The sequence below is a fragment of the Kogia breviceps genome, chromosome 12 (genome assembly GCF_026419965.1).
Source record: "Kogia breviceps isolate mKogBre1 chromosome 12, mKogBre1 haplotype 1, whole genome shotgun sequence".
NCBI lineage: Eukaryota > Metazoa > Chordata > Mammalia > Artiodactyla > Physeteridae > Kogia > Kogia breviceps.
In genome coordinates this window covers 33854410-33880747 of record NC_081321.1, presented here as the reverse complement: position 1 = coordinate 33880747, position 26338 = coordinate 33854410, and the positions used below count along the sequence as shown (strand labels likewise).

Here is a 26338-nt window from a genome sequence, read left to right as displayed (position 1 = left end):
CAGTAAAGACTAGTTGAATGCATGGATGACATGGTATATCTGAGTGGCCTCAAGCAGGTAGGCACAGCAGGCACTGGGCTGCATGCAGCTTAGTAGGTGGGCTGGCCATCTGGTGCATTATGGGGTCAGTCCAGGGTTAGCAGGTCCCCAAGTAATGATGGCACCAGAGGCAGCAGCAGTTACAGCCTTAGGCAGGCCCAGGAGGGCCTCTGCATGGGGGTGTGCCAGGACCCATGATGGCAGGCTGGCTGCTCTGTCTGTACCTGGACCCTGTCCCTACATCATCTGCACAAATACAAATGTCTAGCCTGAATGCCAGGATGTGAACTGCAGAACTCAAGCAGCAAATTTGATCAGCAAACTCCTGGAAAATAATTGGATACGTGGACATTGCAATAAATCATATCAGGGAGAACTGAAAAATAACAGAATCCTTCAAAGAGTTTAGTATTTCTTGTTTGAAAACTGCTACAACATTACAAAGGGAGTATCCACAAACTTAGAAGAGTAAATTAAATTTAAAGATCATTGCAGTCCACAGAAAAGAACACTTTTTTTCATATGAAGCCCCTGAAGAACCATGTGTTAATGAAGAAGACAATTTTAAAATTAATGTTCCATTAATTGCAGATACAGTGGTAGCACAGACTCATGACCGAGGGGCCTGCCATTGCAGACCCCATCCAGCAGTGAGGAAGAACCACTGTCCACACAGAACTACCCTTCTTATAGCCCTGGAGTTCAGGATGGAGGGCAGTTGGAGAGGTGGGTAATTGTAGAAGATGCCTTTTAAACCTGATATTCAAGAGAAGTCCTAGTGTTTAAGAATATTTTTCTGTCATAAGTAGAAATAGAATCTCAAAATAGAAAGTTATGGAATTTATTGGAAAATGAGGGAAGACATGTTTGCATAATTAGTTTTGTGGCACAGGTAGTCCATGCCTAAAACAACGTTTCTAATTGTGCTCCTTGGCTCCATGGGGTCTTGTGGGAGGTGAGGTAGCCCTGGGGAGATGGAAGGAGGAAAAACATTTAAAAAAATATTTTATTAATAAAATGTTTACAGTCCAGAATGATGTAAAATGAGAATTTAAGTCTCCCCTGTCCATCCCCACCAAAAGTAACTTTTAAAAGCATTTACTTGGGCATAATTCCATAAATCCTGTCAATGTTAATAATATAATAGCCAGTTATTTTACCAGCAAAAGTGAGTTTATTCAGGAGTAGCAGAGGAATTACAATTCAGGAAAAGTAAGCTATGGTGGACTGTAGGCAAATCCAAAGAATAAGGAAGGGGAACTTGCTTTTATAAGGAAAAGGGAGGAGTTGGAAGGGCTGTGATAAGCAGAGTCCATTGGAGGAAGCTGTGAGTCCATAGTATGGAGTCTTTTCAGTGATTGGGTTTCTACTGTGTCTAATTAGCTGATCTGTCATGGAGTGAAGAGAAGTTCTCTTCTCCCAGCTGGATAGTAGAGGTTTCTTTTTACTGGACAAGTAGGGTGTAAGCTGTCTCTTCCTGTTTGGAGTAATTGATGATACATGGCAAAGTGTGAGAGCTGTCACTACAGGCCTGTCCTAACTCACTTTTAACTGGGGTTTCTTTAATTATTTCCACATTTCCCTCTTTTGATCAAGATATTTCCAAGAAAGCATCAATTCAGGATTTCTACATGGAGTAGTTTGTCCCTCAGAGCCAGGAAGGATCTTCCCTGGTTGTCATGTCCCATGTTGAAGGCAAAGTACACAAATCAGAAACTTCATGAGGCTGTGCTGACCCATATGTAGAAATTTCTCAGGCTGAGCAGCAATTATAACCATGCTCAATGTAATAAGGGAACATATTTTGGAAATTAATGGAAAGAAACAAGTTCTTAGCAGAGAAATACAAACTATGAAAAAGAAGCCAATGAGAATTTTAGAACTTAACATTTAATATCTAAAATCAAAATTCACTGGATGGATGCAACAACAGTATGGATAAAACAGAGGAAAGAACAGATAATTAAAAATGGTATAATCTGAAGAACATGCAGAAAAAAGATTCAACAAAATTTAACAGGGCCTCAGAGATGTGGAGGACTCATCAAAAGTTCTAATTTCTATGCCACTGGAGTTCCTGGAGGAAGGAAGTTTATGCAGAAGTAAATAAAAGGGGGAAAAATGGCTGAAGACTTCACAAATTTGTGAAAAACAGATCTAAGAAGCTCAGAAAACCCTCAACTAATACATCATAGTCAATCTGCTAGAAATCAAAGATGAAGAAAATCTTGAAAGCAGTGAGAAAAAAATGACACATTATACAAAAAAAAAAAATCAATTCCAGGACCTGTGATTTCTCATCAGAAACCAGAGGCCAGAAGAGATTGGAATAACATCTTTAAAATACTGCAAGAAAAGAAACTATCAACCCAAGATACTATATGCTGCAAAGTTATCCTTAAAGATTGAGGGCAAAACAAATATGAAAACAAAACAAAAGCTGATGAAGATAAAAAATAAAGAGCTAATCATCAGGTAACTAGATATAAAATGATGTGAAAGGAACTTCTTCAGAATCAAGTGAAAAAACACAAGAGTTCCTCATGGCCCCCATCCTTACATGGTCCTAGCAACAGGTCAAACAGAGGGCACTTTGCCTTTGGCTGAGTTGACAGCTGAAGGAGAGTGCTTGGAACCGAGCTCTCTATCCAAGGACTCACCTTACCCAAGTGCTTTACGGACAGTTAACTAGACAGGTTCTGCTTCTCAACCTTGCCTTGGGCACTGGGGTCCAGCACCTGCCAGGAGGACTTAGCCATCTCCATCCTGCTGCCTGTGCTCACCGGCTTCCCTTAGCCCAGTGTGGTCCCCTAGCTATCCATGCTTCTGGATCCACTTGCAAGCCGGCCTACAAGTATCCAGTGACTTTGCATCTGCGCTTTGTCATAGAGTCTCTGAGGCAATATTCCATGATCCTGCAGACCCTGCACTCCTTTCTGGGCATCCTTACCTCAATCTGCAGGTATGGCCATCAGAAGAAGACAGTGCTACCTGCTCACACCTGGACGATGTCCTGCAGCTCAATGTCTTCAATGGGCAGAGTCACTGTGTGGTGCAGTGACTCCTGCTAGTCCAGCCTATACCGCCCACAACAACCAGGATTGCCTGGGACTCCTGCACAGAGACGATCATGTGAAGGGCCCTTGGAGAGCACAGCGGTGGAATGGCCAAGCAGAAAGGAGATCCCCCATTCATAAACAGGTAGGACTTTAGGAAAGGAGCCCCAAAGGGCTGCACAGTCTGCATTTAGGCCCATGGTTGCCCAGGGAGGCCTCTCTTCCTTCGTGCATAGGCCTGGGCCTCTGGAGAGATGCCTCCATGCCAAGGGCTCAGAGGACACATCCAACATGAAATTCCAGCCCTCTTGTATGAGCTCCTACTGGAAATGCCATCACAGGCACATACAGCTTCACCCAAGGTTTCCCACCAGTGCAGATGAGAGGTCTTGCTGCAAACCCCTCCCAGCTGCCCTGGATGGAAGCCCTCAAGGGAAGTGAGCGAGGAGGGCCCTCGGGCTCCCTCTACAGGTCTGGTGGTTTTCCAGAGGAACAGCCAGCTTGAAAAGGATGCAGATGCAACAACAGGGCAGAAACGACACTGGAAGAATGCTCACCCATATCTGACAGTTCCAGGTCCTAAAAGTGCAAGATTTTTCTGCTGCCCCCCAGGTGAGGAGGTCCTCTGAAGCTTCCATCACCCTCTGAGCTGGGTTTCTGAGTCACTGCTGAAGACTTAAGACTAGGGGAGGGCAGCAGCACTCAAGTGCATCAACAGTGCATTGCAGGGTGAGATGAGGCCATCTCTGACTGCGGAGCCACACAGCCTTCTAGCCCTTTCCCACTCTGTACACGGACTGCTCCTCCACCAGCTCTCTCTCCAGACCCCAGCATGAATCCACAACTGGAGAGATGTGGGAAGACGCAGGAGTCCCCAGGCCCAAGAGCTGTCCTGGAATCTGCTGGAGTGGCCACCTCTGTGCATCTTTTGTCTGTGCGAGGAAGCACAGCTCATCCAGCCCCATCTTGTTCCTGTCAGAACCCCTTTCAGGCACTCTTCACATTTGCTGACTTCAGCCCTGTTCACCTTGCTGACCCCTGCTTCTTCCCCAGCACTGATGCAGGGCTGCCCTGTCTGCTTGGCCCCCATATCCCTCCCCGCCGCTCTCTCCCCTGGACCAGGCGCGGATGGTGCAATGAGAAGCCCAATTCCTGACTGTCCTGTTCCTGCACCTGCTGTGGCTTCCCTTCCTGCCTGCATGTTGAAGCCTATCTGGAGGCCCCCTGTGAATGGGGATTTAGGAAACCCTTCACATCCTAAAGCATCAGTCACAGGTTCAGTAGATGCAGTTCTGCCTTCTCCGCTGCTCCCGGCACCTCCAGAATGGAGTCTCCCACATCCATGTGTATAGATTTAGCTCTCAGAGCCCCTCTCCTATCACTAATCCTGGTGGCCCTCCCCCCACCAGCCTGCTTCTGACACTGAGTGAGGTTGCCCCCATGGACTTCACTCCACCTTCCCAGCCTCTCCTCTTGGGGTCTCCCCCTGTCTCCTGTGGGCACTTCTTCCCATCTTCCTAGGCCCTACAGATGCCGCCCCCCCACCCACCCAACGACAGCACAGCCTCAGTCACAGTCACCACCATCTTGGATTTGAACATCTGGGCCGCCCCCCCATCGTCAGAGCACCTCCATGGTGACCAGAATCTGATCCAGCACTAAGAATAAGCCTGTGTTTGGAGGCACCATGACCCCTATCTTAAGTCACATCCTTGGTGGTGCACCCAGGCAGAGGCCCCTTACTTCCAGCTGAGGGCCCAGCACCACTGCCAGCAAGGCTGCCTTTAAGGGGTATGTCCATCCCAGCCTCTTCTCCTAGCAACCTTGCCTCTAAGGGGGCACAGTGAGGAGCAGGCTTGCCATTAGGGCCCCCTCATCACATATCCAGGGTTGGGTTGGACATAAACCTGTTGGGACAGCAACCAAGTCATTTTCCTCCAGGTTGGGATTCACTCCCTTGGGGTCTAAGGGGCAAATGCTGACCTGGGAAAATAGCTTCCTAGAGAAGTAGCCAGTGTCCACTTTCTTCCCAGTCTGGGCTTCATGGGCCCCATTTAGGTGTGAAATGCAAGTCCAGCCCTGACCTCTATGATCCTAGAACAAACTGGGTGCCAGAGATACAGCATTCCATTCTCGCCCCTGCCTGGCAGTTTTTCCCCCAAAGGTGGGTAGTTTGAGGCTGTTGTCCAATCCTAGTGGTTAGAGTCCACAAGACAATAGACAGAGGCCTTTGTCCTGTCCCCTCCAGTCCTGAAGCAGGGGTGTCATTCATTGCTGCCAACAGCTGACTCCTCCCCTTCCCCCATTTTCCTCTCAGAAACCTTGTGTCTTTCCATAACTTAAAGCCTTGTTCTTGTTCCTTGGCATAGTTTCCATGTGTCTGTGCTCTGTAGGTCAAGTGTGCAAAGCACTGACTCTTATGAGTGGTGACATGGGAAGCCAGACCTCTTTAAAGTTTCCTGTGGCCCAGGTCATGGGGTGTGGAGAGTAGCACAACTGATGGCTAGAAGGACTGACACCTGAATTTATTAAAAAGTTTGATTTGAGTTTAAATGAGCAGACCAGGATAAAATGGACCCAGGGGGTGATAAACAGGGCGACTCATCCTTGCTTGTTAGAATAACTGCTTCTCACCTCCCTCTAGGTGTGCTGGATCATCCCTAGTGTACATCAGGAGTCCATGCTCTACACGTTTAGTCTTTTAGAATGTAGCAGTTTCTTTTTTGACTTTTTTGCTTTTAAAGTCCTAGGCATGTCACATATATATACATCTCACCTAGAGAGTATGGGCCTGACATCAAAGCTTCTGGGCCAGGGTAAACTTTAGTTCTAGGTTGTGACATGTCCCTGAGCAACTTGTGACACCCTGCTTTAAAAAAGCAGGACTCCCTGAATACATCTCTCCCCTTATCTAAAAATAAGGATGAAAGGGAACTCTTTGAAAAGGAAACAAGTTAGAATTAGTTCATTTTAACTATAAAAGATTAAAAGACTTCCAGTTTGTGGTCCAATATGTATGGAGCTTAAAGATCAACAATCCTGTTTTCACAAGAGAAAAGCTGAATAAACGGAGAATCAATAATTCTTCCTAAATCTTTCAGAGCATTGAGGTCACAGGGCAAACTATCACAACAAAAATTGGTGAGACAGGTGAATACTGAGAATCACAGCTTAACAAAGCAGAGGCCTGTGCTGGAGCCCAAAGCTGGGTAGCAAAACTTAAACTGTAATTGATGAATTTCTGGAAGCTAAGTGTGGAGAAGATTGAGAGTTAAAAACTCCGGGCGGAGCCAGTCTTATGGGATCCTCCACATTTTTATGAGTTTTACCTCTAACAGTCCCACCACATTCTCAAGGTGAAGATCAAAGAAAATTCTTTCATGCCTCTGGCAGGAGGAGAAGAAAAGCAACCACTCTGAAATGCACCCAGAGCAGTCTGTTCTCCATAAGAAAGCCTTTCATTTTACAAGGAGCAACCACCTTGGGTTCTACCAGAGCACAAGTGGCCTGGAGAATGGAAATACCCAAATCTAGTCCCTTCTAGTTTTCCATGTAGAGGAAAGGAAATTCTCAACTCTAGTTCCCTCTGGCATTCTTTCACCTACCAGGAAAAAAGTCTGAGAAGGATTTGTAAAGTTCAAATCCCAGGGACACAGACTCACTAAAAGACTGAGATCTAATCATAGAACTATAGAACACTTCCTCTTCCCCTGCACTTTACCACTGCATTCATAGGGCTCCTTTATCAAAATGAGATTGCAACTGAAGTCTCAGATTTTAATGAAGAATAAATATCAAAGGAAACCCAAAGAGAACAGGGAAGACTAAATAAACAAAAGAACTCAGAAAAAACAAAGGACCCCAGAAGAAATGAGACCTTCAGACACCTACGACTAGCAGCAAACAGTAAATATGGTTTAACTCCTGTAACATTAAAAACTCACATTCAAGGACCATTTACCTCAGTTGTTTTTACCCAATACATCATGTCCAGCTCTTGACCAAAACTTAGAATACATACTAAAAAGTAAAAAAATAAAAATCTAGAAAAACAGTTTGAATAGACAGAGCAAACATCAGAACCGGACTGGGATATGACAGAGATTTTGGAATTATTAGACTGGGGATTTTAAATAAGTATAATTAATATGCTAAGCATTCCAATGGAAAAAATAGACATCATGAAAGATGGGAAGTGTAAACATAAAGATGGAAATTCTAAGAAAGAAGCAAAAGGAAATAGTTGAAATAAAAAACACTGTAACAGAAATGGAGAGTATTTTTGATGAGCTCATGAATAGATTGAGCATGACTGAGGAAAGAATCACTGAACTTGAAGACATGTCAACAGAAACTTCTCAAACTAAAAAACAAGAGAAAACAGACTGAAGACAATAGAAAAGAACATCCAGGAACTATGGGAAAATTCTAAACGGTGTAACATCTGTGTAAATGGAAGAAAGAAAGAAAGAAAGAAGGAAGGAAAGAAAGAAAGGAAGGAAGGAAGGAAGGAAGGAAGAGAGGAAGAAAGAAAGAAAAGGAGGAAGGAAGAAGAGAGATTTAAAGTAGCTTTTATTTGACATGCAACAAACCACAGATTTAGGAATGTCAGAGAACACCAACCAGGATAAATACCAAATGATCAACACCCTTATATATCGAATTCAAACTTTAGAAGTCAAAGGCAAAGAGGAAACCTTGAAAGCAGGCACAGGAAAAGAATATCTTACCTGTAGAGAAACTAGTATGAGAATTATATTGGATTTCTCTTCAGAAACCATGCAAGCAAGACGAGTGTAGAGCAAAATAGTTAAAATGTTTAAAGAAAAAATTACACCAACCTGGAATTCTGTATCCATCAAATTTCTCCTTCAAAACTGAAGGAGAAAGAAAGACTTTCTAAGATAAATAAAAACTTAATTTGTCTCCAGTAGACCTGCCATAAAAGAAATGCTCAAAGAAGTTCTTCAAAGAAGGAAAATGATGTAAGTTGGAAACTGGGTATACATAAAGAAAGGAAGAGTGTTAGAGAAGGCATAAATGAAAGTAAAATAAAATATATATTTTTAATTTTCTTATTCTCATGTGTTCTAACAGATTCATTTTGTTCAAAATAATGATCACCAAAATACATTTGGTGATAATAGTTCATGGATAAGGAAAATGATGAGAGGAATTTTATAAGGGATGGAAGGGAGAAATTTGGAATACTCTGCACTAACCATGAAGAAATATGGTGTTATTTGAAAATGAACTTAGGTTAGTTTTAAATTTACGTTGTGAACTCTACGGTATCAAATTTTTTTTAAGAAATAGGTATAATTAATATGCTAAAAGTGGAGAAAAATGGAATCATATAAATTGCTCAGTTAAAACTAGGGAAGGCAAAAATAATTTAAAAGATTAGAAGGCAAAAGGACAAGGGCAATGGATAGAAAACAGTTACAAATATGATAGATATTAATCCAACTACCTCAATAATCACTTAAAATATGAATAGTCTAAATACATCACCATCAGAACAGATTAAAAAATAAGATCCAACTATATGTGGTCTACAAGAAACCCACTTTAATTATAAAGATGTAGATAGGTTAAAAGTAAAGGGACAGAAAAAGATAAACCATGCTAACACAAAGCAAAAGAAAGCTAGAGTAGCTATATTAACGTCAGACAAAACAGTCTTCAGAACAAGGAAAATTATCAGGGATAAGGAGAGGCATTGCATAATGTTAAAGGGGCCAATTCTCCAAGAAGACATAGCAATCTTAACAGAAATGCTTTCAACAACATAACATCAAAATACGTGAGACAAAAACTGATAAAACTGCAAGGAGAAATAGACAAATCCACTATCACAGTGGATAAACATAGAAATAGATGAATTCACTAGTATAGCACTAAACACTGCTCTTTCAGTAACTGATAGATGCGGCAGGCAGAAAATCAGTAAGGACGAACTGAACAGTATCATCAATCAACTGGATCTAATTGAAATTTATAAAATACTGCATCTAACAGGAACAGAATACAGTCTTCTCAAGTTCACATGAGACATTCACCAGATAGACAACATTCAGGGTAAAAAGAAAAAAAAACAACAACCCACACCTCAACAAATTTAAAACAATGGGAATCATACAAAGCACGTTCTCAGACTAACAAGTAGAAAACAAAAACAGAGAGATAGCTGGAAAAGCCCCAAATATTGGGGGATTAAACAACACATGCATCAGAAAAAAGAACTCTCAAAAGAAATTTCAAATCTTTTTTACTAAGTGAAAATGATTATACAACTTATCAAAATGTATGGAGCACAGTAAAAGCAGTACTTAGAGGGAAAATTATAACATTGAACGCATATATTATAAAAAAGAAAGACTCAAATTTATTATTGCTCCATGCCCAAGAATGAAGTCAAAAGTGAAACAGCCCAAGCAACGATATCTCTTTCAAAAGCATTTCCTCTCCTAGCATTCCCTCCGTTTACACTGAAGAGTGTAAGTGTGCCAAGGAAGAAAGCAAAGCCCAAGCAGGGACCCAGCACCTTTTCCCCAGAAAGACTGTGCCATTTATTAGTAACATTAATAAATTACTTTATAGACGCCAGACTGGTCTGTGTGAAACCAAAATATTAAGAAATAAATATTTTGCAATCACGAGGAAGTGAATCTTTCAGATTCCTAGTTTTAAAACTAAAAACTCAAATTCCATTTCATAGCCACTGGGATGACTCTCTTTCTCCTGGTGGAGTGCATTCCAAAAGTGACAGATGCCTTTAGGGTAAAACTTAAAAGAATCCAATAGTGTTTTTAAAAGACTCTCTGTCAACCCTGAATATAGTCCTAAACTATATATAAGATAATAGGCATAAATTATTTTTTTAAATTTATTTATTTGTTTTTATTTTATTTATTTTTGGCTGCATTGGGTCTTCGTTGCTGTGTGGGTGTTTTCTCTAGTTGCACTGAGAGGGGGCTACTCTTCGTTGCGGTGTGCAGGCCTCTCATTGCAGTGGCTTCTCTTGTTGTGGAGCATGGGCTTTAGGCACGCGGGCTTCAGTAGTTGTGGCGCAAGGGCTTAGTTGCTCCGCGGCATGTGGGATCTTCCCGGACCAGGGCTCGAACCCGTGTGCCCTGCATTGGCAGGCGGATTCTTAACCCCTGCGCCACCAGGGAAGCCCTGGCATAAATTCTGATCAACGCAACCAGCAGACAAAGTGACAAATGGTACTTGAAAAATTTAATACTGTGTGCAGTGATATTTCACGGCCGTGTGTCTATCAGAATTCATCAGGCTTTAATGCAGTACCTTCCACGAGTAATCAAAGACAAATACAGATATTCCACATTTGTCAAAAAGGTGTGTACCTGTTCTCAACAGCAGTATTTGTTCAACCCTCAGTTCATATGACTATCACCTCCCACCGTACATTCGCCTCTGCCGTCGCTTAGCAGAGCCAAGGTGCCTGAGGTGCCTGCGAAGCCCCAGTTACTTAGCCAGGAGAAAACTCTAACCTCTTCCTCCTCCACCTGAGGCTGAGGTACAGGAGGGAAGGGTGCAGGCAAAGCAAACCACTCCCCTGCCACTACCCCCGCTGAGGCCCCGCCCTCTCAGATTCCTGTCCAACCAGGGCTGCCTGGCTAGGGTGAAACCCACCCCTATCCAGGAGGGAACCCGGATGACCACGCGGGCAACCACTCTCCTAGCATTTCCTCTGGTCACAGTGAAGGGTGTAAGTGTGCCAAGGAAGAAGACAAAGCCCAAGCAGGGACCCAGCACCTTCTCCCTGAAAGTCTGTGCCATTTATTACCAACATTAATGAATTACTTTATAGATGCCAGACACTATGCTGAGTGCTTTGTTTGCATAATTGCCTGTAAAAAAAAAAAAGTCTCAGCAAAACCAGCTATTCATGGCAGAGTTAAGGGAAGGGAGGGTCAGAGAGGGCCAGGAATTCACTGGAAGTAAGAGGGCAGTGGACAGCTATACTCAGAATGCAGGTTTCCACAGATGATCCCAGAACTAACTATACCCAGTCGAGGGGCCCAAAGGTGTTCATCTTTTCGGGAGGACGTGGTGGGGGAAATTCTGCCTTCTTCCTGTCCGACTTTTGGGCTGGCCATACTCCCTTGGGGAAGTGGAGCCTGCGATGCCTTCCCATGTTCCCTAGGGGTGCACTAGAGACAGTGGACCTGAGGTCAGCAGGCACACAGTATTTGCAGCGGGACCCTCCTACTGAAGACTGGTGGGGTACAGGAGGCTCAGGGAGGTGGGGTGAGCTCTCCTCCAGGCCGGGAGGAGACAATGGACACAGTGGGACCAGATGCCAAGGCTCCTGGTGCCTGGCCACTGCTGGAGCAGTCCCAGCGAGAAGGACTGGTGGCCCTCTGAGTGCTGCCTGGTAGCACAGAGCGGAAGGTAGTTGGGCAGGTGCGCTGTGGGCACGGCCCCCTGCTGCTCTGAATGCTGCCCTGCTGCTGCTCCCGGGATGGGGGTGGGGGCTGAGTCTTTGCAAGGGAGGCTTCTGACAACCAGAGGTAGGGGTGGAGAGGTGGGGTGGGATTAGGGCTGTACCCTTCTGGAGCTCTGAGAGCTCCTAAAGACCCAGAAGCTCAGAAGATCTGGCATTGTGGCCCCTCACTATTCTGGGGTTGGGGGAAGCAGGCTGAACTCCCCAAAACATAGAAATCACTGTGTGTCCCTGGATGATCCTCTGTCTCTTCATTCAGCAAACACATCTGGGTCAGGGGTCAAGACCCTTCTTCCCACCACTGTGTGCTTTGAGCAGGTGACGTCATCTCTCTGAGCCTCAGTTTCCTCATCCGTAAAATGGGGATGACAAAAGTATCGCTTTCAGAGCTTTTTCAGGGTTTTGATGAGAAAACAAGCAAAGCCCTCAACAAGGGGGGCTGTTATAGTTGATGCTCTCCTCCACCCCACCCACTGCACCCCCTCAGCCCAAGGAAGACCTCGTCTAAAGACAAAATAATGCTGTTTACTCCAAGTGTATTTAGTTTGCTATTTATTAATGTAGCTTCAATTGTTATTCTTTTTTCACTAGTATTTACCTAATCTTCCCAACATTTTAATCAAGAGCATTTATGTGTGCTTATATTTAGGAATGTATTTTATAGTTTATGCAATCTGGATAAAGCTTTTTAACTTTCGTGTTAAGTCCATTTAAATTTAGTATGAATGATAATATAACTGTATTTATTTATTTTATTTTTTTGCTATCTGCCCTGATAGTTTTATGATTCTGCTCTCTTTTCTTTCTACTTTTGAATACACTCACTACAACCATTATTTTGTAATTTTTACCATTGTGCTATTATAGAATTCATATACTCTATCATTTTTAAAGTTACTCTGAAAATTTTAACAAGCAAAATTAACTTAAAATGCAAAGTAATCAGTATGCTTACCTCACTCCGCACAAAACGAGAACACTTCAAATCTGATAACCGTTCTTCTCACCCTAAGTGTTACTTTTGTTTAGTGGTAGTTTGCTTCCAACTTTTTTGACCCCCCAATTTGGAAAATGTTATTATTTTATTTGGTGACTATGTCATTTCTGCTTACCAATATTTAGCAATATTTGCTGAACATACTGATATCGCAAGCTTTCATTATGAGATCATTCTCCTCGGTTTGTCTTGAAAAATCATTGTTATTTTCACTGAATAAAAGTTTATGTCTATAATTCTACACAGACCTTCTTTTAAATCTTAGCACATTCAGGTGTTTTTAAGTTTCTTTTGGTTCTACTTTTGCTGGTTACTCTTTCTGGGTAAGTGACATGTCTTTCTCATCTTTCCTTTTGTTTTTCTTGAGATGAACCTTAATATACCTTTATGTGGATTTTTTATTTATTTATACATCATGGTTTTCATCCTGTTTCCTCAAGCTAAGAATTTATATATTTTATCAAATCTAAGAAAAGATCAGCTGTTATTACTTCAAATGTTTTCTCTCTTCCATTCTCTCCATTTTCTCCTTGGAATAAACTTAGAAGATTATCAGATCTTCTCATTCCGTGTTTCATAATATTTAACCTCTTATTTGAGCATTCCATTTCTTTGTATATCTGAGTTGGGAAAATATGTAAGATCTAACTTCCATTTCTATGTTTCTTTTTTCACCTATCTCTAGTCTTCTGGAAGACTCCATGAAATGAGTTTTTAATTTTAATTTAATTTCTATATTTTTCATTCCTAGTAGTTCCATGTTTAATAATCTATGATTCCTCAACCATGTTTTTAGTTCTACATTTAGTTTTTAAAATGTTTTAAAATATCTATGATTCTGACAGCTGTAGAATCTTAAGCACCTGGATATCTAATTTGACACAAAAATATAGGTGAATTTCTAATTATCTGAAAGTTCATGTGCTTTATCCTCCCCAGCTATCTGGATTTTACGTTTAGTTGTTTCTAATCCTCCTTTCCTTCCTTTTAGTACTGTTGCATTATAAAAATAGTATGAAATTTAAAATATACATTCTGTATAAGCATGTGTTCGCTCCTATTTGGACATATTTATATAGAAGGTAAAGCAAACAAATTATTTGCTCTTGACATCATAAGCAGACAAAATTAACGAGAGCCCTTAATAAACTTAGTCATGTGTCAGCACTTACTTCGGATGAGCACATCACTGTCCTAAAATAAAATTAGGATCCTCTTATTAAGGAAGCAGGGAGAATGGAGGAAGGGGTAAGCAACCTGTATAATTTCCATCACCATATGATTGACTCCTCATTTTCTGTATGCATGCGGATTCTTCACAAGTGCAGTACATATCCAACAATATGCTCAATAAAAGTGGGTAAAATCATGGAAATTAAAGTCTAACTGATGGATAAGAAGAATTTGTAAAGAAATAAAATCCAGTGTATATTTCTTTAAAAAGCCCCAAGTCTGATGCTGTTCGTGTGCTTAGGAGACTCTCCCTCCCGTATCCAAGGCTCATGCAGTGGTGAGTGCTAGACAGTGCTTCTCCAGGGTGGTCCTGGTGGTGAGGTTAAATGGGTGTGCAGGTTGGAGGCTCCTGCAGCAATCTGGGGCCTTTTGGTGCTGCCAAATATCAATAGTTACTCTAAACATCCCCAGGTAATTGTTGCACTTGGGTACAGAGGTGTGATTTGGGGTTTGTGATAAATTACTCAAATACCCAGTCTGCAACTATTTGTCACTGCTGAGCTTTTCATAACATGTTTGAAACATTACTGTTTCTTTGTTTCTTTTTTACTTCTTACTTTTAATGGAAATATTATATGCATACACCCCCAAAATCTTTCATGTCATGATTGTACAGTTCAATGAATTTTTACAAACTGTGTAATCATTCCCTAGATTAAAAAACAAAGAAAAAATAAAACACCTGACTGGAACCCAGTACCCCCAAAATTTCCATCATGAACCTCACCTCCAAGAGTCACCACTGTCAACCACTTCCAAATAAAGGAAACCATGATTTATTTTGTGTCTGGCTTCATTTACTCTACATTTTGTTATATTCACTCATATTACTGTATATTTTTAAGGGTCATTCTTTCCTATGAAGGTATAGAATACAGTTGTTGAAATATGCTAGAATTTGTTGACACATACTACTGTTATGAGAGTTTGGGTAGTTTACAGCTTTGGGAAATTAAGAATAATGCTGTTAGATACCTTCCTGAAAATGTCTTCTGGGGTACATATGTATGCATTTCTGTTAAGTATTTCTCTACCAGAAGAATTACTGGGACATAGGCGTTGCTTATGTTCGCCCTTAGTGGATATTGACCAAGAGTTCCCCAAATGGAGTGCACACCTAATGCTCACACCTGCTGTGGAAGAGTTTGGTTGCCGCTCAACCTCTCCCACAGTTGGTATTTTCAGAATTTTAAAATTTTAGCCATTTTGGGAAATGTGTAAAAGATACATAGAAAGGTCAGGTGCTTCTGGTCAGCTTGCAGATTCTGAGAGTTTGGAGGCAAGAAGAATGGCAATCTGGTCAACTTCTGCCATTGCTGGGATTATTCTTTAGCATCAAACCTAAACAAATAATTGAGGAGGTATTTTAGTGGTATTTGATAGCATTATCACCACAAGCCCTAGAAATGCTCAAATCCCAGGAGATTCATAACTTAGGGACAGTGACAAATAAGGGCTCATAGTACCAGTTGGTTATTATTCTGATGTTCAACCCCTTTTTTTGCAACTCTCTTACATAATTGGGTTAGAGTAATGCATGAGCAGTCCCACCAACATGCTGAAAGTTCATCTATGTCATCCTAGGCCCACAGAGGACCAATTGGCTGGCCAATAGAGCAAGAAGAAGTAAAGCTGTCACTGTTTGCAGATGACATGATACTATACATAAAAAATCCTAAAGGTGTTAACAGAAAACTACTAGAGCTCATCAACGAATTTGGTAAAGTAGTAGGATACAAAATTAATGCACAGAAATCTCTTGCATTCCTATACACTAATGATGAAAAATCTGAAAGAGAAATTAAGGAAACACTCCCATTTACCACTGCAACAAAAAGAATAAAATATCTAGGAATAAACCAACCTAAGGAGACAAAAGCCCTGTATGCAGAAAATTATAAGACACTGATGAAAGAAATTATAGGTGATACAAACAAATGGAGAGATATACCATGTTCTTGGATTGGAAGAATCAACATTGTGAAAATGACTATACTACCCAAAGCAATCTACTAGTTCTGTGAAAAATGCCATTGGTAGCTTGACAGAGACAGATTCAATGCAATCCCTATCAAACTACCAATGGCATTTTTCACAGAACTAGAAGAAAAAATTACACAATTTATATGGAAACACAAAAGACCCTGAATAGCCAAAGCGATCTTGAGAAAGAAAAACAGAGCTGGAGGAATCAGGCTCCCAGTCTTCAGACTGTACTACAAATCTACAGTAATCAAGACAATATGGTACTGGCACAAAAACAGACATACAGATCAATGGAACAGGATAGAAAGCCCAGAGATAAACCCACATACATATGGTAGCCTTACTTTGATAAAGGAGGCAAGAATATACAATGGAGAAAAGACAGCATCTTCAATAAGTGCTGCTGGGAAAACTAGACAGCTACATGTAAAACAATGAAATTAGAACATTCCCTAACACCATACACAAAAATACACTCAAAATGGATTAAAGACCTAAGTGTAAGCCCAGACACTAGAAAACTCTTAGAGGAAAACATAGGAAGAACACTCTATGACATAAATCACAGCAAGATCCTTTTTGACCCACCTCTTAGAGAAACGGAAATGAAAACAAAAATAAATAAATGGACCTAATGAAACTTATAAGCTTTTGCACAGAAAAGGAAACCAAAAACAAGACGAAAACACAACCCTCAGAATTGGAGAAAATATTTGCAAACGAAGCAACTGACAAAGGATTAATCTCTGAAATATACAAGCAGCTCATACAGCTCAATATCAAAGAAACAAAAAACCCAATCCAAAGGTGGACAGAAGATCTAAACAGACATTTCTCCAAAGAAGATATACAGATTGCCAACAACATATGAAAGGATCCTCAAAATCACTAATCATTAGAGAAATGCAAATCAAAACTACAATCAGGTATCACCTCACACTGGTCAGAATGGCAATCATGAAAAAATCTAGAAACAGTAAATGCTGGAGAGGGTGTGGAGAACAGGGAACCTTCTTGCACCGTTGGTGGGAATGTAATTTGATACAGCCACTATGGAGAACAGTACGGAGGTTCCTTAAAAAACTAAAAATAGAACTATCATACGACCCAGCAATCCCACTACTGGGCATATACTCTGAGAAAACCATAATTCAAAAAGAGTCATGTACCACAATGTTCATTGCCGCACTATTTACAATAGCCAGGATATGGAAGCAACCTAAATGTCCATTGACAGATGAATGGATAAAGAAGAAGTGGCACATATATACAATGTGATATTACTCAGCCATAAAAATAAAAGAAATTGAGTTTTTTTAGTGAGGTGGATCGACCTAGAGTGTGTCATACAGAGTGATGTAAGTCAGAAAGAGAAAAACCCATACTGTATGCTAACATATATATATGGAATCTAAAAAAAAAAAAAAAAAAAAGTGGTTCTGAAGAACCTAGGGGCAGGACAAGAATAAAGACACAGACATAGAGAATGGACTTGAGGGCACAGGGAGGGGCAAGTTTAAGCTGGGACTAAGTGAGTAGCATTGACATATATAAACTACCAAACGTAAAATAGATAGCTAGTGGGAAGCAGCCACATAGCACAGGGAGATCAGCTCGGTGCTTTGTGACCACCTAGAGGGGTGGGATAGGAAGGGGGGTGGGAGACGCAAGAGGGAGGGGATATGGGGATATATATATATATATATATATATATATATACGTATAGCTGATTCACTTTGTTATACAGCAGAAACTAACACAACATTGTAAAGCAATCATACTCCAACAAAGATGTTTAAAAATATAAATCTTTATGGCAGCGGTGATTGGGTGGTTAAGCTATCTCTACTGTGCATTGTTTTTTCTAATTTTCTCTACTGCCAACTTTTTCTTTAATGAACATCAAAAATTTTATTTTTGAGCAAAAAACAAAACCAAAAAAATGCAAACAAAGACAACATATTTGCATCACTGACTAGGACAAGGTCAGCTGTTTCCCAAGGCCCAGAGGGAGAGGGGTAGATCCTTGTGCAGCGTGGATTACAGGCCCCCACTTCTCCCAGTACAGCTACTTCTCTGAGAAGCAAGCACCACTTTGATTCTCTGAGGCAGGAGTGCTTTAGGAATGAAAGAATTAGGAACAGCTGGGGCAGATTCAGACCCATGACAAGCCTGCCCCTTCAAAGGCAGCTCAGAGGCAGGCAAGGTGAGGGAGGGTTCAGAGCAGAGTCAGAGCTTACAAATGGGTGGATTAAGCTAAAAATGTGCAAGAGGCATCTCTAGGGCACTACTAGGGCTGTGTTAGCCCATAAAAAGGCCTTTGCCATGGTTAGAAGAAAATCTTATTTAAAACTGGTAGCAAGGGATAGCATTTACAGCTAAGCCTTTCTTGGTTTTGATCATTTGTTTGTAATTTTGTGTGCTGTAATTTACAAGTGTTGTTTTCTAACAATTATGATTTAATTTTACATAAGGCAAGTTGTTTCTTTTTTTTAAAGGGAATATAACAGAATGCAAGAGAAACTAGAAGAGTTGGCCCCTGGCTTGCATTTGCTTTGCCAGATGGGTTGATTATCGTGAGCCTTGGTTTTCTTTTATGGGGAGCAGGTCATTCATTTAGGCAATATTTGTTGCTCCTCTCTACTCCAGACACTGTATTTGGCACTGAAGGTCCATGGTAAATAAGATAGATGAGGTCCTTGCATTTCAGAGGACCACTGGGAAAAGCAGAGAATTACCAGCCAGTGGGATGAGTGTCATGGGGGGGTGAAGGAGGCTTCCCAGGGGTGACATCTCATCGAAGACCAGAAAGTGCATGGCATATGTGAAGAGCTGAAAGGGGTGTTTTCTGTTTGGCCTGAGCATAGAGGAACATGTCATGCTGTGCCTTGTCGTCCATTATGGACTTTACCCTACAAGGTTTGGGAAAACACTGCAAGCTTTTAAGCAAGAGAGTCACACAAGCAAATTTATGTTTCAAAGTTCTCTCAAGGGCATATGAGGGAGGAGACCAGCTAGTGCACTCCGGCAGAAAGTCAGGGGAGAGATGTCAGCAGATAGGCCCACAGCTTTGCCCGTGATGATCAAAAGAGAGACAGGATGCAGGTTGTAAGAGGAAGAGGGAATGAAGGATGTCTCCCAGGTTTTTGACTTTAATAACTGAGAGAAAGGTGGTACCATGATCTGGGGAGAAAGGAAGAGCAGATTTGGGAGAGAGAAAATGGTGATTTCTGTTCTGAACATAGTGATTTTGAGAGACCTGTGATGCACTTAATTTGGGAAGTCCCAGTTAAACTGTGGAGCTGATAACAAGTCTGAAGCTCAGGAGGGAGATCTAGTCTGAAGACAGACTTGGTAAACATGAGCAGATAGACACATGTGAATGAAACCACCCAGAGTACGTAGATGGAGAAGAGGATCCATGGCAGAATCCTGACAAATACCAACATTTAAGGGAAAACAACAAGAAGAGGAACTCAAACAATCACTGAAGCAAAGTGGCCAAAAAGATAACAGGAAAATTTTGTGGCTGCAGTCAAGGAACTCAGGGAGGAAGTGGTAAAAGGAAATAATGAAAAATGAAATAATGCAAAAGCTGAGAAGTATCCACTGAATACAGCCACCAGGGGCTATTGGTAAACCTGGTGAAAGCAATTTCTGTGAAATGATGAGGGTAGACCCCAGACTGCAGTGGATGAGGAGTGAATGTCACACAATGAAAAAGAAACAGCCATTGAAGGTGATTCATTCAATAAATTCAACTGTGAAGTGGAGAAGGTAGGGAAATAGCTCGGGAGACCGTGTTTATTTCCTAGGGCTGCCATAATAAGTGACTACAAACTAGGTGGCTTAAAACAGCAGGCAATTATTCTCAAACAGTTCTGGAGGCCAGAAGTCTGAAATCAAAGCGTCACCAAGGCCAATGACCCTCTGAAGTTTCCAGGGAAGAATCCTTCCTTGCGTCTCAAGTTTCTGGGGGTTCCTAGCAATGATGGGTGTCTCTTGGCTTGTAGCTAAAGCACTCCTATCTCCGTCTTCACATGGCCTTTCTCCTTTTGTGTCTGTGTCTCTATGTCTGAATCTTTTTTCCTTTCTCTTCTAAAAGCACCAGTCATTGGATTTAAGACCCATCTTAATCCAATTTCTCAGTCAGCTCAGACTACATGACAAAATACCATAAACTGGGTGGCTTAAACAACAGAAATGTATTTCTCACAGTTCTGGAGCCTAGACATCTGCGATCAGGATGCCAGCATGCTTAGGTCCTGGTAAGAGCCCTCTTCCAGGTTGCAGAAGGCCAACTTCTTGAAAGAGGGCAAAGAAGGTGGAAAGGGGGAAAGCTAGCTCTTTGGATTCTTCTTATAAAGGTGCTAATCCTATTCATGAGGGTTCCACCCTCATGACGTAATTGCCTCTCAAAGGCCTCACCTCTGAATACCATCTCATTAGGGATTAGATTTTCAACACATGAATTTTGGGGGGCACACAAACATACAGTCCAAAACATCCAGTATGAGCTTATCTTAACCTAACTAATAACAGCTGCAAAGACCCTTTTACCAAATAAAGCCACATTCTGAGGTTCCGGTAGACATGAATTTTGGAAGGACACTATTCAACCCAGTACAGAAATACACAAGGGAAGTGATTTTTATTTGTTTGCTAATTTGAAAACCCATGTTCCCTAAAGATGACAACTATTTCATAAGAGGTTCTTGCAAAACTTTATGAATTTTACACCAGATCTGAGACTCGTGAAGAAAATCATCCCTGAGGGGTAAAAATGGTAAGGCCATAATAACTTAGCATAATTTCTTGTGGATCTCAACAACTGTTTTAAATCTTTTGAAATTACAGCAATGTAGACAAGACACCTGGGATAGAATAGAATAAGATTTTGTATTTTATTCATTTCCAGATTTTCTGTAGGATAGTGTTATTTTAGAGTAATCCATTTCCATGATGAGTATTTTGGCCGCTTGTTTACAAATCACCAAAAAAGAACAATATGGTTTACATACTGTTTAAATAAATTGACCATCTGAGGAGTATACCATGTAGTTACAGTTTGTTATCATTTTATTGGGACTAAAATAATTAACTTTTATACCTCATTTCCTCATGTCACGACTAAAACAAAATAAACAGGTCAAAAACAGATCCCTTACCTTGAAAAAGAAAACAACAAAATTTCAAGGCCAGCGACACAAAAGCTATCTGAAATACTGGAGCTCATTCTCTCTTTATTGAGTTTCTGTTAGAAGAATTAGAATTCTGAATATTAAATTCACATTGGTGACAGCAATTCAAATAATCAGGAAATGCAAAAGGGATAATTCTTATATAACGTTTTCACTCCTGCCTCCATCCTTTATAGCTATAACTAAAATGCAGCAATCTAAAAATACAAACATGGGCTTCCCTGGTGGCGCAGTGGTTGAGAGTCCGCCTGCCGATGCAGGAGACACGGGTTCGTGCCCTGGTCCGGGAGGATCCCACATGCCGCGGAGCAACTGAGCCCGTGAGCCATGGCCGCTGAGCCTGCGCGTCCGGAGCCTGTGCTCCGCAACGGGAGAGGCCACAGCAGTGAGAGGCCCGCATACCGCAAAAAAAAAGAAAAAAAATAAAATTAAAATAAAAATACAAACATGTTATTCTGGTGCCAATGGAACAACCATCATTTTTGTTTACTCTTAGTTTCTTCCTAAAGGCAAAAAAGCAAAAAACCTGAAAGGAAACTCCTGCAGACTCTGACCCTTAGTCTTTGACTTTTCCAGTGATACGATCCACAGACTGGAGCATAGACCACTCTGTATGTTTCATTTCAGGTTGGATGAAGAAATAATTGTGAAGTGCTTTGTAAATGATCACGTGCTATTTTCCCCTTGTGGCAAAAACTCAGTCCCACTGACTGTACACACCGGCACGTGACTTCTCAAAGCCTGCTCTGAAGGCTCTGCATGGGCGTCTCTCAGCACCACATGTGGGGCTCACCAATACCCTTCCTTCTGTGATGGTCAGTGGAGCTGGGAACTGAATCCTGACCACTTTGCTCAAGCTTGTCATCACACACTCCAATCACTGCCCTTCTTCTCCATTATTCACTGATCTTCTGAACCACAGCAAAGGAACAATAATAGTTATAAATAACAGTCAATTCCCCAAAGACCCCAGGAAAGTATACTTCTATCTCCAAGGAAATTCTAGGCTGAATGCTATCTAGGTTTAATGTCTTCTTTCTTCACGGGGTAAAGTTATTTTTGTTCATTCTTTAACAAGCTCATGTTTTATAAATTTATATGTAATAAGGACTTACGGTATACTAAAATTAACTCATGTCTCTTTTGCATGAGTCAGAAACCAACATAGAAATAGCCTCTCCATTGGTTCAACAAGTAACACCCCAATTATGTGCCAGGCACTATGATTGGCATTTAGGTATACAGTGATCAGCAGAAAAGCAAGGGTCTCTGCCCCCATGGCAGTCTGGTGAGGAAGACATATATAATAAGCAAATAAGTCCATAAATAGAGTGTTGGAAACTCTGGAAAATTCTACAAAGGTAAAGAACAGGGATTTGTGAGAGCAGAGAAGAATATAGACAACATGAAGTTTCCGTGAAACAACGACAGTAGAAATGAAATCTCATGGAAGAGTAGAAATCTTCAGTAAAGAACAGAGGGGAAAGTATTTCAGGTATAGAGACAGGTACACACAAAGGTGAGAAGAGAACATGATACATTCAAAGAAGTGAACAAAGTCAATATATGCATCACAGGAAGTTTAGGAAGGTGGTGAGACAATGTTGGGAGGAGAGGATTGGGGTTTTATCCTAATAACACGTGAAGTCATTCAAGGGTTTTGAGCAGGATATTGATATGATAAAGTTTACATTTTTAAGAGATTACTTGGGTGGCAATGAAAATGGCAGATTATAGAGAGTGAGAAATGAATGTCTGGGAGATCATTCGGGAGGCCACAGCATCAGTCCGAGCAAGCAATAATGATAACTTTGACCAGAGTGATGACAGTAAGAAGGAGAGTTGACAGGATTAGATTTGGTTGAGAATGATGTCTAGATTTCTGAACGTCCATGAACGATGGCACCACTCACTGTGGTAAGGGTGACTGAAGGAGGTTGCAGACACCTTCGTAAGTTCGATTTGGGGCGTGCTGTCTTTGGAGTCCTTGTGAGGCTTCCTGGTGAGGATATCAAGTAGGCCAAATACACAAGTCTGGGATTCTGGAGAGACTTATTCAAACTGGAAATATGAATTCGAGTGTCAATGATACATAGATGATAACTGTGGCAAAGAGATTAAATACAGGATCAGAAGAGAAAGAATTCTGGAAAGAAGCCTTAAGGAACTCCAATATTTAAAGACTGGGTAGAGTAAAACAAGCCAGCAAAAGAAGTCTGAAAAGGGCAAGAGGGAATAAAACCTCAGGAGAATGGCTTTGTTTCAGAAGACAAGGAAAAAGATTGTTTTAAGAACAGAATGATTCGCTGTTGTGAAATCAGCTGAGGAATCAAGTATAATGCCGGCTGAACAGTATCCTTTAAATGCCAGGCCCTAAGGATGATTGGTGGACTTAGCAGGAGCTATTTCAAGAATGATGGGGGTAGAAGCCGGATTGAAAGGGGTAAGAAGTGTGTAGGAAGTGTGTTGTTCAACAAAAATTTGCTATTTTATGAGTCTTTCATATGTATGCTCATTATCTAACAGGATGTGGCAATTATGTATGAATAATATTCAGTTGCCTGGTTGTGCTGTAGGTTTGCTGTTGATGAAAGAGACAAAGAAAGAGGAAGGAAGGGAGGGAGGGAGGGAGGGAGAGAGGGAAGGAGGGATAGAAGAAGGGAGGGAGGGAGGGAAAGACATTAAATTAACTCAATGGCAAAAAGTGACAACTGCAATCGGAAATGCTGACAAGTGATCTAAGGGTACTAGCATTACCTTCCGTCTCAGACTCAGGGGTAAGATTTCACCCAAGACACTGGTAACATGAAATACTTCACTGCATTTGAAGAGCAGACATTTACCTGACACAAATTCTGTCTTGTGAAACACCTTGCAGCTTGTTAAATATTCTGTTCTAAGGTCTCTCTCCTCAGCATGGCCAATTAAAGAAAGGAAGAAAAGGCCTTTTACAATTAAGAGATATGCTTGCCTCTAGAATTAGTTTGCTTTTATCACATTAACTTAACAAACATTACCTTAAACTTACAGTCACCTAGTAAAAGGTCTTTTGGAGTAAAATTCTAACTATGTATATTCACTGTGCACAAGTATGGCATGTGATTTAAGAAAAAATATTCACATTTTAAAAAACCCTATATTTTGTCCATCATAATTTCTCCTTCAATTCATGGTCTAAATTGCATTAGTCCTTGGAGCCCTACCTCACATCCTCCGGCTCAGTCCCCTCCACTGACTTAATCCTGCTTTCAACCATTAGGTCTTCTGCTACTCTTGAAGTTCCTCCAATATCATTTTCCTCTGGGACACTCTCCAACTCTCAGTTTCTCCTTTTCCCATCTCCCACTGCCTAGCACCAGTTGGAGGAAAGATTCACACTTTCCCAACACCTCAGAACCCTAGAGTAGAGAATGAACTTTTTAGTCATATGTTTTATGGGACAAAGGAGTGGAACACAGCTGCCAGTAAGCTCTGTAATAAGGATCTGTCCTGCGTGTCCCCCCATACACCCTTATACCTCTAGGTAAACCAATCAGTCTACACATAATAGGTAACATTCATTCATTTCCTCCCAACTTCTATTCGCAGTTCTCTCTCTTATACCTTAATATTCTTCCAAAGACCCATTTGAGCAGACATCCATCAAACTAAAACATAAAAGTAAATGCCAACAGAGGAACTGAGTTCTAATAATCTAGATCCTTACACATTTTAGACTTTTTGAACCTCTCACAGTGAAGGGAAAGAACTTTCAGAAGACAGTTTCTCTTTCACCAGGAGGGCTAAGAAATAGTAGTGCTGGGAGATTATATGGAGGAGAAGGGAAACAAAACAGAAAGAGTGAGAAGAGACGGCATTGTCTGGTAAAGTTCTCCTGGCTCCTCCCCCAACTGGTCTTCACTGAAACAGAAGAATCAAAACGGCTGAGACCTACTAGAGCGTGGACTTGAGGATATGGGGAGGGGGAAGGGTAAGCTGTGATGAAGTGAGAGAGCGGCACGGACATATATACACTACCAAACGTAGGGTGGATAGCTAGTGGGAAGTAGCCGCATAGCACAGGGAGATCAGCTCCGTGCTGTGTGACCACCTAGAGGTGTGGGATAGGGAGGGTGGGAGGGAGGGAGACACAAGAGGGAAGAGATATGGGAACATATGTATATGTATAACTGATTCACTTTGTTGTAAAGCAGAAACTAACACACCATTGTAAAGCAATTATACTCCAATAAAGATGTTTAAAAAAAAAACGGCTGAGAAAACTAGTTTGTTTCTAAAAGTAAAAATAGTAACCTTCTAAATTTTATTTGAGCATTTACTGTTTCCTCAATCCCAAACTATGGTATATTCGATGTGTTGCATTTGCTCACATATTTTTTTTCAGCATCAAATCATGTATAGGCCACTTTTGGGAGCCAACAATTGTAAGGAAAGAATAAAATCTGTGACTCACCACCAAGACTTTCATTAGTCTTCTTTCAGCCACCGGGATTCAGTTCCTATAAATAATCTCTTCCCTGATCCTGAGGACTCCCTGCTGCTTATTATAAATATGTAGTACTTTATATTTTTGTCATCATTATTCTCAACTGTTCCATGCTCCAAGCCTCTTGTTTTTCAGCACCAGATCTTTACCCTAAATGAACTCACCTTGCTGATATCCATATTTTTGTGCTTTAATTTCCCCCTATTATTTAGGTCAAACTCTTGCTATATTCTGTGATTTATCCTTTTCTCTCAATTTCCCAAATCCAGCCAGTTATTAAGTCATATAATAATAGCAACCATCCTGTGAATTCCTATTGCATACTAAGATGTGGTTATAAAAAAATGGGGTCACACTGCATGCTGTTTTGCAAAGAAGTGAAGCTTTTTTGTTCTCTAATACCGCTCTGACTTTTCCTCATAAGCCCTATTTGAAAAGTAGCAGAAAAAAAAACACCCCTAAATATTAGTCCAGTCCAGCCAATAGGACAATTTAACCAGTTCCTTTAGGTACATGCAGCCTCTTCCTCTTGGGATAAAAATACTTGATCTCTCATATATCTAACTGTTTCCCTCTGCTCCTCTCCCAGATGGCATCTTGGCGACATCTCCTCCTGGTGAGGCGTCTAAATGAGATCCTTGGACAGAACAGTGTATCCTCTGTTCTGCTCACTGGGTTGTCTTCTGAACTGGTGCCAATGAGCCAACACTGGTCTCATCTCTGGGAATTCTGGCTGCATCTGCTTTTGAAGTCTGTGATCTACAACTCTGGCCCAGTCGTCTGCCTTGATGCTTTGCTCCCACTGGTGCTAAAGACCTTCTAATGGTTACAATTGCTCCCATTGGCTGCTGGTTTAAGCCGGTCACT

At 41.2% G+C, this 26338-nt stretch overlaps 1 long non-coding RNA gene across 1 annotated transcript in view; it reads right to left on the bottom strand.

The window, feature by feature from the left end:
* The window catches only part of LOC136792261 (uncharacterized), a 221407-nt gene extending 195287 nt beyond the window's left edge, over positions 1–26120 (bottom strand). Inside the window, exon 1 of the long non-coding RNA XR_010835790.1 lies at positions 25439–26120. This is a non-coding gene — a long non-coding RNA (uncharacterized lncRNA). The remainder of the gene's footprint in view (positions 1–25438) is intronic.
* Positions 26121–26338: the final 218 nt, after the last annotated feature.